This window comes from Pan paniscus, chromosome 5, assembly GCF_029289425.2.
Source record: "Pan paniscus chromosome 5, NHGRI_mPanPan1-v2.0_pri, whole genome shotgun sequence".
NCBI classification, from domain to species: domain Eukaryota; kingdom Metazoa; phylum Chordata; class Mammalia; order Primates; family Hominidae; genus Pan; species Pan paniscus.
The window spans coordinates 166,444,551-166,456,627 of NC_073254.2; positions in this window are offsets into that span (position 1 = coordinate 166,444,551).

Below are 12,077 nucleotides of genomic sequence, written 5' to 3' on the forward strand. Positions count from 1 at the left end.
TGCTTGTAAAGACCAGAACCGGCAGTGGATGGCTTCTCTTCACTTCCGCCCACACTCCCTGGGTGGAGCTCAGTCATGTATCTCCTGAAACTTAACGATAAGAGAGGCTAAGAAATATAGTCGCCCTAATGTCTAACACCATAAATAATGAACACAGTTCACTGCCTCTGTCATAGTTATTTGACCCAATCTATATATAAAAAGACTGGGGCTTAGATATACTAAGTAGTTTGCCTAGGGTCACACAGTTAATAAGTGATGACTATGAGAGAGACACAGGCTCAAAAGAATCCAGGGCTTACCTTAACTAACCTCTAAATTATGCAAACCTCTAAGTCTCCTTCCATTTTCAGTATTGTCACCACGATGACTGCACCCAGAAAACAGAGTAATTGATAGCACAAATTCTTTTGATTTGTTTTTCTTTTTTCAGTTCTTTGCTACAATGTATAATCTGTTTCCATGTAGCCACACAGATGAGCACATGGCAGAGATTTTTAACACAGACTTTTGTAACCAGTTCTTTCTATTTATCAAAACCCAGTCTGATTGTGAAGACTTACATCAAGTCCACCCCAAGTAACTAGTAAACAGATGTATCTTAAAATAACCTTAATCCCCTCATATTGGAATACTGTATTTAATTTACCATAAGTAGTGGTCATGGAGAGAAGTGTTTTTTCAATAATTGAAGGCATCAGTTGAGTTTTTAATTTTTAAAATAATTTTTAATCAATACAAATTAATTTTTGCCCAAAGTTTAAAATAACTAGTTAAAAATATAAAAATATAGGGTAGGGAGCAAATTATTTTTACACCTGCAAGGTTATAGTAGAACCTTAGTGATAAAATGAAAATACTTTTCTAGGAGAGAGGGCTTATAATTAATGAGTGGTTTCTGCTCATTCAGGGTGATATTTTTCTTGCTGAAATGCGATCTATTTCTCCTGTAGAAATATGTATAATTTACGACTTGATGAGATACCTTCTATTTCTCCCGTACAAAGCATACGCTTTGTGAAAGAATGACTGTAATGCCTGGCAGCGGAGAGCCTCAGAGGTGCAGGGTCTGAGATCCAAAGAGATGTGAGTAATGAAGAAGCTCTGACCAATGACCCACATTAGCAATACCAAGTGACCTGAAGACATGGTCATTCCCAAGATATGAGGAGGATGTAATTTACGGCATTATTTACACTTAACACCTCCTATCAGCTTGCTGTAATGGTGTCAAGATATTTCCTACTCATTATAAGAGGTTATAAAATACCAATCCAATGTTGCAGAGCTTCAGCCTGTTTTACCTTTAGAAAGACTGTTGATCCTCATTTCTTCTTTTTTTAATCCCTATGTTTAAATCCCTAGATCTGAGGCCTGAAATCCTCCTAGAGAATGTAAATATTATCTACCTTCCCTTTTCCTATTAAGCCATTCTAAATTTGTCTGAAATATAAAGGCTAAGCTAGAAGGAAAAATGTACTCATGAAAGATTTAGTTTTCCCTGATTATCATCTTTCTGTTTACCATTTCTGTTGGCATATGCAGGTAAAATTGAATGACAAACGTCATTTTACTCTTCCTCTTGTTTATGTTAAAGTAATCACATTGCAGAACATTATGCATAATATATAAAGCAGTTTCACTTAAAAACAAATGTTATCTATATTCTACTTCCTTAAAACCAACACAAATATGTGACGGGTTTTAATTTTATCTCAAAATGTTTATGCAAAGTTTAAGAAACACCATCTCTGTATATTTAAATTTTTTAAAATATTATTTTCAAACTGGTTCTTCTTAAACTGTAGTCTAGAAAGAGTCCTGAACCACACCTGAATCTTAAGAAAACTTTGCACCCATTGCTAACGTTAAAGGAAGGAGAGGGAACTATTTCACATTTTGGAAACCACAAATCACAGCATCAGTCAGCATATTGGGAAAAAAGCCTGAATATTGGAGATTTATTTCCTAGCAAATATCATTGTCACTTATATTCAAAATTGAAGTTAGAAAATGATATTTTGTCTATACCACTGCACAATTTGACCATGTAACTGCTCAGGGAGTTATTAAAATTTCTTCCAAAGGTTTTAAATAAAAAGGTCAATAGGTATTTATAATAGGTACCTTCCAAAGGTATTAAATAAAAAGGTCAATAGTGTCACCTGGCCAAAGGCACTAGAATTATTTTCTTTCCTGACATTTAAGGTACAAAAATCCACAGTATTTGACACAATTCATAATTTGTTGGTGAGAGTCACCAGTTAGGATAGGACCCTCATGATCTAATGGTTTGTGACTATGCTTCTTCTACTAGAAGAAATTCTCATTGTTGGAAACAGCTAGCCAACCAGTATCATAGGAGTCTTTTCAGCCCCCAACATTTTGATAAATCCTCTAACAATAATAACCAATGAATTAGTTAATAACTGTGGAAATTTGAAGGAGTCCTTCTAAGGCCATGGTTCTTAATCTGGACTGTATGTTAGAGCACCAAAGTAGCAAAAAAACAAAACTGATACCTGAGTCCAACCTCTCAGACAATTTGCAGCCTTTAGAAATACAGCCTATGTATCCATATCTTTCAGAAAGTGTTCCAGGTTTTTCTACTGTGCAGCCAGGATGGAGAATTATTGTCTCAAAAGTGTGAGTAGAGACATTGAATTAAAAAAAATCCCTAAGAGTTGTACAAAAGTCTACTTTAGAAAATTTTTACATTCCTACCTGCAATCCTGGCTCACATTTTGTATAACAAGCTGAGAGCTCACCCATGGCCCCAGAGGCTCCCAATAGAATCGGCCAAAGGAAGGAAGAAATGCTACATTAAGCATTAAAAAACAACTCCTAAGGGGATGAAGAGCTTTCTTTCCTCCTCCTCATTCTCTTCATCTCCCAACCAGACCAGTATCCTCCAATAAGAGTTGGTTTTGTACTCAATACCAAAGGGGGCAGGGTGGGAATGTGAGACAAAATGTCTGATATGAACTCTTTATGCCCCCAACAAACACAACCACAAAACCATCAGTTTTATTTGTTACATTTCCCTCTTCATGTAGACATGGACATATCTTTCTATTAAATTAATCTCTATTCCATCAGAATCCCCTTGGTTCTTGAGGAATCCTGTATTCATCTATTTTTATACTGCTGATAAAGACATACCCAAGACTGGGCAATTTACAAAAGAAAGAGATTTATTGGACTTACAGTTCCACATGGCTGGGGAAGCCTCACAATCATGGTGGAAGGCGAGTAGGAGCGAGTCACATCTTACATGGATGGTAGCGGGCAAAGAGAGAGCTTGTGCAGAGAAACTCCCATTTTTAAGACCATCAGATCTCATGGGACCCATTCACTATCATGAGAACAGCACAGGAAAGACCCGGCCCCATGATTCAATCAACTCCAACCGGGTCCCTCCCACAGCACATGGGAATTATGAGAGCTACAAGATGATATTTGGGTAGGTACACAGAGCCAAACCATATCATTCCACCCCTGGCCTCTCCCAAATCTCATACCTTCACATTTCAAAACAAATCATGCCTTCCCAACAGTCCCCCAAAGTCTCAACTCATATCAGCATTAACTCAAAAGTCCACAGTGCAAAGTCTCATCTGAGACAAGGCAAGTCTCTTCCGCCTATGAGCCTGTAAAATCAACAGCAACTTAGTTACTTCCTAGATACAATGGGGATACAAGCATTGGGTAAATACAGCCATTCAAAATGGGAGAAATTGGCAAAAAAATACAGCCATTCCAAATGGGAGAAATTGGCTATAGGCACCACGCAAGTCCAAAATCCAGTGGGGCAGTCAAATCTTAGAGCTCCAAAATGATCTCCTTTGACTCCATGTCTCCTACCCAGGTCACACTGATGCAAGAGGTAGATTCCAATGGTTTTGGGCAGCTCCACCCCTGTGGCTTTGGAGGGCACAGCTTCTCTCCCTGCTGCTTTCATGGGCTGGCAATGAGTGTCTGCTGCTTTTTAAGGAGAATGGTGCAAGCTGTTGGTGGATCTACCATTCTGGGGTCTGGAGGATGGCCTTCTTCTCATAGCTCCACTAGGTGTGCCCCAGTAGGGACTCTGTGTGGGGGCTCCAGCCCCACATTTCCCTTCTGCACTGCCCTAGTAGAGGTTCTCCATGAGCACCCTGCCCCTGCAGCAAACTTCTGCTCTTTTGAAATCTAGGCACAGGTTCCCAAACCCCAATTCTTGACTTCTGTGCACTTGCAGGCTCAACACCACATGGAAGCTGCCAAGGCTTGGGGCTTGCACCCTCTGAAGCCACTGCCTGAGCTTTATGTTGGCCCCTTTCAGCCATAGCTGGGGCAGCTGGAACACAGGGCACCAAGTCCCTAGGCTGCACACAGCACGGAGACCCTGGGCCCAGCCCATGAAACCATTTTCCCCTATACCTCCAGGCCTGTGATGGCAGAGGCTGCGTGATGACCTCTGACATGTCCTGGAGACATTTTCCTTATTGTCTGGGGGATTAACATTCGACTCATTACTTACGCAAATTTCTGCAACCAGCTTGAATTTCTCCTTACAAAATGGGTTTTTCTTCTCTATCACATTGTCAGGCTGCAAATTTTCCAAACTTTTATGCTCTTCTTCCCTTATAAAACTGAATACCCTTAACAGCACTCAAGTCACCTCTTGAATGCTTTGGTGCTTAGAAATTTCTTCCATCAGATACCCTGAATCATCTCTCTCGAGTTCAAAGTTCCACAAATCTCTAGAGCAGGAGCAAAATGTTGACAGTCTCTTTGCTAAAATATAACAAGAGTCACCTTTACTCCACTTCCCAACAAGTTCCTCATCTCCATCTGAGACCACCTCAACCTGGACCTTACTGTCCATATCGCTATCAGGCTTTTGGTCAAACCCATTCAACAAGTCTCTAGGAAGTTCTAAACTTTCCCACATTTTCCTGTCTTCTTCTGAGCCCTCCAAACTGTTCCAACCTCTGCCTGTTACCCAGTTCCAAAGTTGCTTCCATATTTGGGGGTATCTTTTCAGCAATGCCCCACTCCTTGTACCAATTTACTATATTAATCTGTTTTCACAATGCTGATAAAAACATACATGAGACTGGGCAATTTAAAAAAGAAAGAAGTTTATTGAACTTATAGTTCCACATGGCTGAGGAGGCCTCATAATCATGGCAGAAGGCAAGGAGGAGCAAGTCACATCTTATGTGGAAGGCAGCAGGCAAAGAGAGAGCTAGTGCAGAGAAACTCCCATTTTTAAAACCATCAGATTTCACGAGACCCATTCATTATCATGAGAACAGCACAGGAAAGACCTGCCCTCATGATTCAATCATCTCCCACTGGGTTCCTCCCACAACATGTGGGAATTATGGGAGCTACAGGATGAGATTTGGGTGGGGACACAGAGCCAAACGACATTAAATCCCATATTTAATTCATTAAGTAGCCAATTATAAAAGATCTGCTGAGGGTTAGGCATTGTGCTCTTCTCTGAGTCCACAGCTGATTAAAAAAATAGACACATTTACAAAATGCCCAGGAACACAAAGGTGAGAGTGGCCAGCTCTGGTGCTATTCAGAGCCTTCCCTCTGCTCAACCAGCAGGACAACTCCTGCCAGCATCTGCTGCATCATCAGCCTTTCTGACAGCCCAGAAGGAAGAGAGTTGTGCAGCAAGAGGTATCACAGTGAGTCCATAAGTAGACCACATCTTATCAATTTTTGTATCTCCCAGAGTACCTTGCACATATTAATTACCGAGCAAATATCCAATCAATAAATGAATAACAAATCTGAATTTCAATCCTGACACCCACTTATGAATTATGGATTTTCTTACTGTTTTGAAAGAAAAAAAATATTGCCAGGATCATGGTTGTGCATGTGTGTTTAACATAAGGTCTGTAATAGGTACTTTTGAGGCCATGAAGATAAAAAAGAAAGAAACCCACCAACATTGGGAACTGTATGTATGGAATATTATATAAATGACATCATTTAATTTAAATCACTAATTATATTTATTATTTTAATCTCATTTAATTTAATCCTTCACAACAACTCTTTGAATTTGGTACTATTATTGTTTTTTAATTGATACTAGTAATCATACAAATTTCTCACGTACATATGTTATTTTGTGACATGCATATTTTCATGTGCGTCCGTGTGAAGAGACCACCAAACAGGCTTTGTGTGAGCAACATGGCTGTTTATTTCACCTGGGTGCAGGTGGGCTGAGTCCGAAAAGAGGGTCAGCGAAGGGAGATAGGGGTGGGGCCGTTTTATAGGATTTGGGAAGGTAATGGAAAATTACAGTCAAAGGGGGTTGTTCTCTGGTGGGCAGGGGTGGGGGTCACAAGGTGCTCAGTGGGGAAGCTTCTGAGCCAGGAGAAGGAAATTCACAGGGTTAATCACTCAGTTAAGGTAGGGCAGGAACAAATCACAATGGTGGAATGTCATCAGTTAAGGTAGGGCAGGGCCTTTTCACTTCTTTTGTGATTCTTCAGTTACTTCAGGCCATCTGGGCATATATGTGCAAGTCACAGGGGATGTGATGGCTTGGCTTGGGCTCAGAGGCCTGACATTCCTGCCTTCTTATATTAATAAGAAAAATAAAACAAAATATTGTTGAAGTGTTGGGGCGGCAAAAAGTTTTGGGGGGTGGTATGGAGAGAGAAAGGACGATGTTTCTCAGGGCTGCTTCAAGCGGGATCAGGGTGGCGTGGGAACCTAGAGTGGGAGAGATTAAGCTGAAGGGAGGTCTTCAGCTTAATATTGTGGGGGATGTAAGAAGAAACATTTGTCGTATAGAATGATTGGTGATGGCCTTGATATGGTTTTGGATGAATTGACAAACTAAATGGAATAAGAGAAGGAGAAAAATAGGTATAAAAGGACTAAGAATTGGGAGGACCTAGGACATCTGATTAGAGAGTGCCTAAGGAGATTCAGCATAGTCCTGCCAGCAAAGATTATTTATTTACTTCAAGAGTTTAGAGTGGCAGTTTGGGGATAACATGAGGAGATATCAGCTGTGATGGCTTGGAGAAACAGTGTAAACCAGCAGTGTAAACAAGAGCAGAGCATGTATGAGTAGTTGAGAACGGTGAATAGGAGTATGACTAGATAAAATGTAGTAGGGATGACAAGATTTTTTGGGGCACAGTCTAAGTTGGTCTGGTGTTGAATGAGACTGGGGCCTAATAAAAAGGAGCGTCTATACAGGAGCTTAAATGGGCTGTACCTTGTAGCATTCTGAGGAGAGGTCTGACTTCTGAGGAGGGAAAGTGGTAAAAGTATTGTCCAGTCCTTTTTAAGTTGGTGGCTGAGCTTGGTGAGGTGTGTTTTTAATAGACCATTAGTCTGTCACTGAATACTGACAGCCTGAAAAAACGCTTGGCTGATTTGACTAATAAAGGCTGGTCTGTTATCAGACTGTATAGAGGTGGGAAGGCTAAACTGAGGAATTACGTCTGACAGAAGGGAAGAAATGACTGCGGTGGCCTTCTCAGACCCTGTAGGAAAGGCCTCTACCTATCTAGTGAAAGTGTCTACTTAGACTAAGAGGTATTTTAGCTTTTGTGACTCAGGGCATGTTGAGTAAAACTAATTTGCCAGTCCTGAGCAGGGACAAATCCTCGAGCTTGATGTGGAGGGAAGGGAGGGGGCCTGAATAATCCTTGAGGAGTAGTAGAATAGCAGATAGAATAGCAGATGGAACACTGAGAAGTTATTTCCTTGAGGATAGATTTCCACAATGGAAAGGAAATGAGAGGTTCTAAGAGGCGGGCTAGTGGCTTGTACTATAGCATAGCCTGCCTTTGCTGGTGTATGGCGATTAGGCCTGGTGGAACTGCCATCAATAAATCAAGCGTGATAAGGGTGAGAAACAGGGAGAAGGAAATGTGGGGAAATGGGATGAACATCAGGTGGATCAGAGAGATGCAGTCATGAGGGTCAGGTGTGGTATCTGGAATAATGTGGGAGGCTGGATTGAAGTCCCAGCCAGGAACAATGGTAAATGTGGGACTTAACGAAGAGTGAGTACAGCTGAAGGAGCCAGGGAGCAGAAAGTATATGCGTCAGGTATGAGGAAGAAAATAGATTTTGGAAGTTATGAGAAATGTAGAGAGTGAGTTGAGCATAGTTTGTCATTTTGAGGGCCTCTAAAAGTATTAAAGCAGTGGTAGCCTCTGTACGCAGACATGAGGGCTAGGCTAAAACAGTAAGGTCAAGTTGTTTGGACAGAAAGGCTACATGGTGTGGTCCTGGCTCTTGTGTAAGAATTCTGACCACACTAACCATGCCTAGGAAGGAAAGGAGTTGTTGTTCTGTAAGGGATTGAGGTTTGGAAGCTTAATCAGACATGATCAGCAGGGAGAGCACGTGTGTTTTTACAAGAATTATGCCGAGATAGGTAACAGATGAGGATGAAATTTGGGCTTGATTGAAGTAATGGGGGCTGTCTGTGAAGCTTTGCCGCAGTACAGCCCAGGTAATTTGCTGAGCCTAATGGGCGTCAGGGTCAGTCCAAGTGAAAGCGAAGAGAGGCTGGGATGAAGGGTGCAAAGGAATACTAAAGAAAGCATGTTTGAGATCCAGAACAGAATAATGGATTGTGGAGGGAGGTATTGAAGATAGGAGAGTATATGGGTTTGGCACCATGGGGTGGATAGGCAAAACAATTTGGTTGATAAGGCATAGATCCTGAACTAACTTGTAAGGCTTACCTGGTTTTAGGACAGGTAAAATGGGGGAATTGTACGGAGAATTTATAGGCTTTAAAAGGCCATGCTGTAGCAGGCGAGTGATAACAGGCTTTAATCCTTTCAAAGCATGCTGTGGGATGGGATATTGGCATTGAGCGGAGTAAGGGTGATTAGGTTTTAATGGGATGGTAATGGGCATGTGATCGGTTGCCAAGGAAGGAGTAGAGATGTCCTATACTTGTGGGTTAAGGCGGGGGGATATGAGAGGAAGACGCGAAGGAGGCTTTGGGTTGGGGAGAAGAGCAGCAATGAAATGTGGCTGTAGTCCAGGAATAGTCAGGGAAGCAGATAATCTGGTTAAAATATCTCGGCCTAATAAGGGAACTGGGCAGGTGGGGATAACTAAAAAAAGAGTGCATAAAAGAGTGTTGTCCAAGTTGGCACCAGAGTTGGGGAGTTTTAAGAGGTTTAGAAGCCTGGCTGTCAATACCCACAACAGTTATGGAGGCAAGGGAAACAGGCCCTTGAAAAGAAGGTAATGTGGAGTGGGTATCCTCCGTATTGATTAAGAAGGGGACGGACTTACCCTCCACTGTGAGAGTTACCTAAAGCTCGGCGTCCGTGATGGTCTACGGGGCTTCCGAGGCGATCAGGCAGCGTCATTCTTCAGCCGGTAAGCCAAGAAGGAGTCAATCAGAGAGCCTTGGGCCAGAGTTCCAGGGGCTCTGGGAGTGGCTGCCAGGTGGGTTGAACAGTCCGATTTCCAGTGGGGTCCTGCACAGATGGGAAATGGCTTAGGAGGAATCCTGGGCTGCAGGCATTCCTTGGCCTGGTGATCAGATTTCTGGCACTTGTAGCAAGCTCCTGGGGGATGAGGTGCTGGAGGAACACCTGGCCGCTGCGGTTCAGACGTTTGGAAGTTCTTGTGTGCTGGCGATGTAGCTGGGGTTTGTCTCACAGTGGAGGCAAGGAATTGCAACTTTTTTCTATTATTGTACACCTTGAAGGTGAGGTTAATTAAGTCCTGTTGTGGGGTTTGAGGGCCAGATTCCAATTTTTGGAGTTTTATTTAATGTCAGGGGCAGATTGGGTAATAAAACGTATATTGAGAATAAGATGGCCTTTTGACCTTTTAGGGTCTAGGACTGTAAAGCGTCTCAGGGTTGCTGCCAAATGAGCCATGAACTGGGCTGGATTTTTATATTTGATGAAAAAGAGCCTAAACGCTATCTGATTTGGGATAAAGAAAAAGGAGCATTAACCTTGCCTATGCCTTTAGCTCTAGCCACCTTTTTAAGAGTAAATTGCTGGGCAGGTGGGGAAGGGCTAGTCATGGAACGAAACTGTAAGCCAGAACACGTGTGAGGAGGGGAGGTGATAAAAGGATTATAGGGTGGAGGAGTGGAGGCTGAGGAAGAATTGGGACCTAGCTTGGCCTGGTGAGGGGGGGAGAGGTCAGATGGGTCTGTAGAAAAGGAAGATTAGAAAGACTCAGCTACGCTTGGGGTTGGGACTGAGGGGACAGGCGGGAGGGAAAGAAGGAAGATTTGGGATGAGTTGCACTGGGCACAGAGACTAGGAAGGAACTGATGTGTAAAAGAATGCCTGGACATCAGGCACCTCAGACCATTTGCCCATTTTACAACAAGAATTATTTAGATCTTGTAGGATGGAAAAATGGAAAGTGCCATTTTCCGGCTATTTGGAACTACTGTCGAGTTTGTAATGGGGTCAAGTGGCATTGCAGAAGAAAATAAGACACTTAGATTTTAGGTCAGGTGAGAGTTGAGGAGGTTTTAAGTTCTTAAGAATACAGGCTAAGGGAGAAGAAGGAGGAATGGAAGGTGGAAGCTTGCCCATAGTGAAGGAGGCAAGCCTAGAGAAAAGAGTAGAGACACGGAGAAGGGGTGGGGTATTCTTGCCCTCCAGAAAAGCAGAGAAAGGGTTGGGGCATGGAAATAAGGGATTGGGGCACAGAGATAAGAGGTCAGGGTGTGGAAATAAGGGATTGGGGCACAGAGATAAGAAGTCGGGGTGGGGAAATAAGGGATTGGGGCACAGAGATAAGAGGATGGGGCTTGGAAATAAGGGATTGGGGGTTCTTGCCCCTTAGAAAAGTGGGACTTGCTGCTAAGGGTGAAGGAGAAGGGGTTGATGGGTACTTGCCTCTCCCTTAGAAAAGCGGGACTTGCTGCTAAGGGTGAAGGAGAAGGGGTTGAGGGGTACTTGCCCCTCCCCCAGATAAGCGGGACTTGTCACTAAGGGTGAAGGAGAAGGGGTTGAGGGGTACTTGCCCCTCCCCCAGAAAAGCAGAGAAGGGGTAGAGACATGGAGAGAAGGGGTTGGGGTACTTGCCCCTTCCCCAGAAAAGCAGAGAAGGGGTAGAGACACAGAGAGAAGGGGTTGGGGTACTTGCCCTTTCCCCGGAAAAGCAGAGAAGGGGTAGAGACAAGGAGAGAAGGGGTTGGGGTACTTGCCCTTTCCCCAGAAAAGCGGGACTTGTCGCTAAGGGTGAAGGAGAAGGGGTTGAGGGGTACTTGCCTCTCCCCCAGAAAAGCAGAGAAAGGGTAGAGATGAGGAGAGAAGGGGTTGGGGTACTTGCCCCTTCCCCAGAAAAGCGGGACTTGCTGCTAAGGGTGAAGGACCAAGGCAGACATTCCTGCGTGGTCTGACACCCTTGAAACGTGGGTGAATAATCAGAGCGGTGTCCTTGCAATGATTAAACACCAAGGGAAGCCTGCCTTCCCAGTCTGTGACTGGCGCCAGAGTTTTGGGTCCATGGATAAAACATGTCTCCTTTGTCTCTACCAGAAAATGAAAGGAATTGAAATTAAGAGAAGGGAGAGATTGAAGTGTAGTGCCAAGATTAAAAGGAGAAAGAGGCTGAGGGATAGTGAGGGAAGTTGGAGAAGAGAGTAAGAAGAGGCCACTTACCAGATCTGAAATTGCTGAGATGTTTCTTGGGCTGGTCGGTCTGAGGACCTGAGGTCGTAGATGGATCTTTCTCATGGAGCAAAGAGCAGGAGGACGGGGAATTGATCTCCCAAGGGAGGTCCCCTGATCCGAGTCACGGCACCAAATTTCATGTGCGTCTGTGTGAAGAGACCACCAAACAGGCTTTGTGTGAGCAACATGGCTGTTTATTTCACCTGGGTGCAGGTGGGCTGAGTCCGAAAAGAGGGTCAGCGAAGGGAGATAGGGGTGGGGCCGTTTTATAGGATTTGGGAAGGTAATGGAAAATTACAGTCAAAGGGGGTTGTTCTCTGGTGGGCAGGGGTGGGGGTCACAAGGTGCTCAGTGGGGAAGCTTCTGAGCCAGGAGAAGGAAATTCACAGGGTTAATCACTCAGTTAAGGTAGGGCAGGAA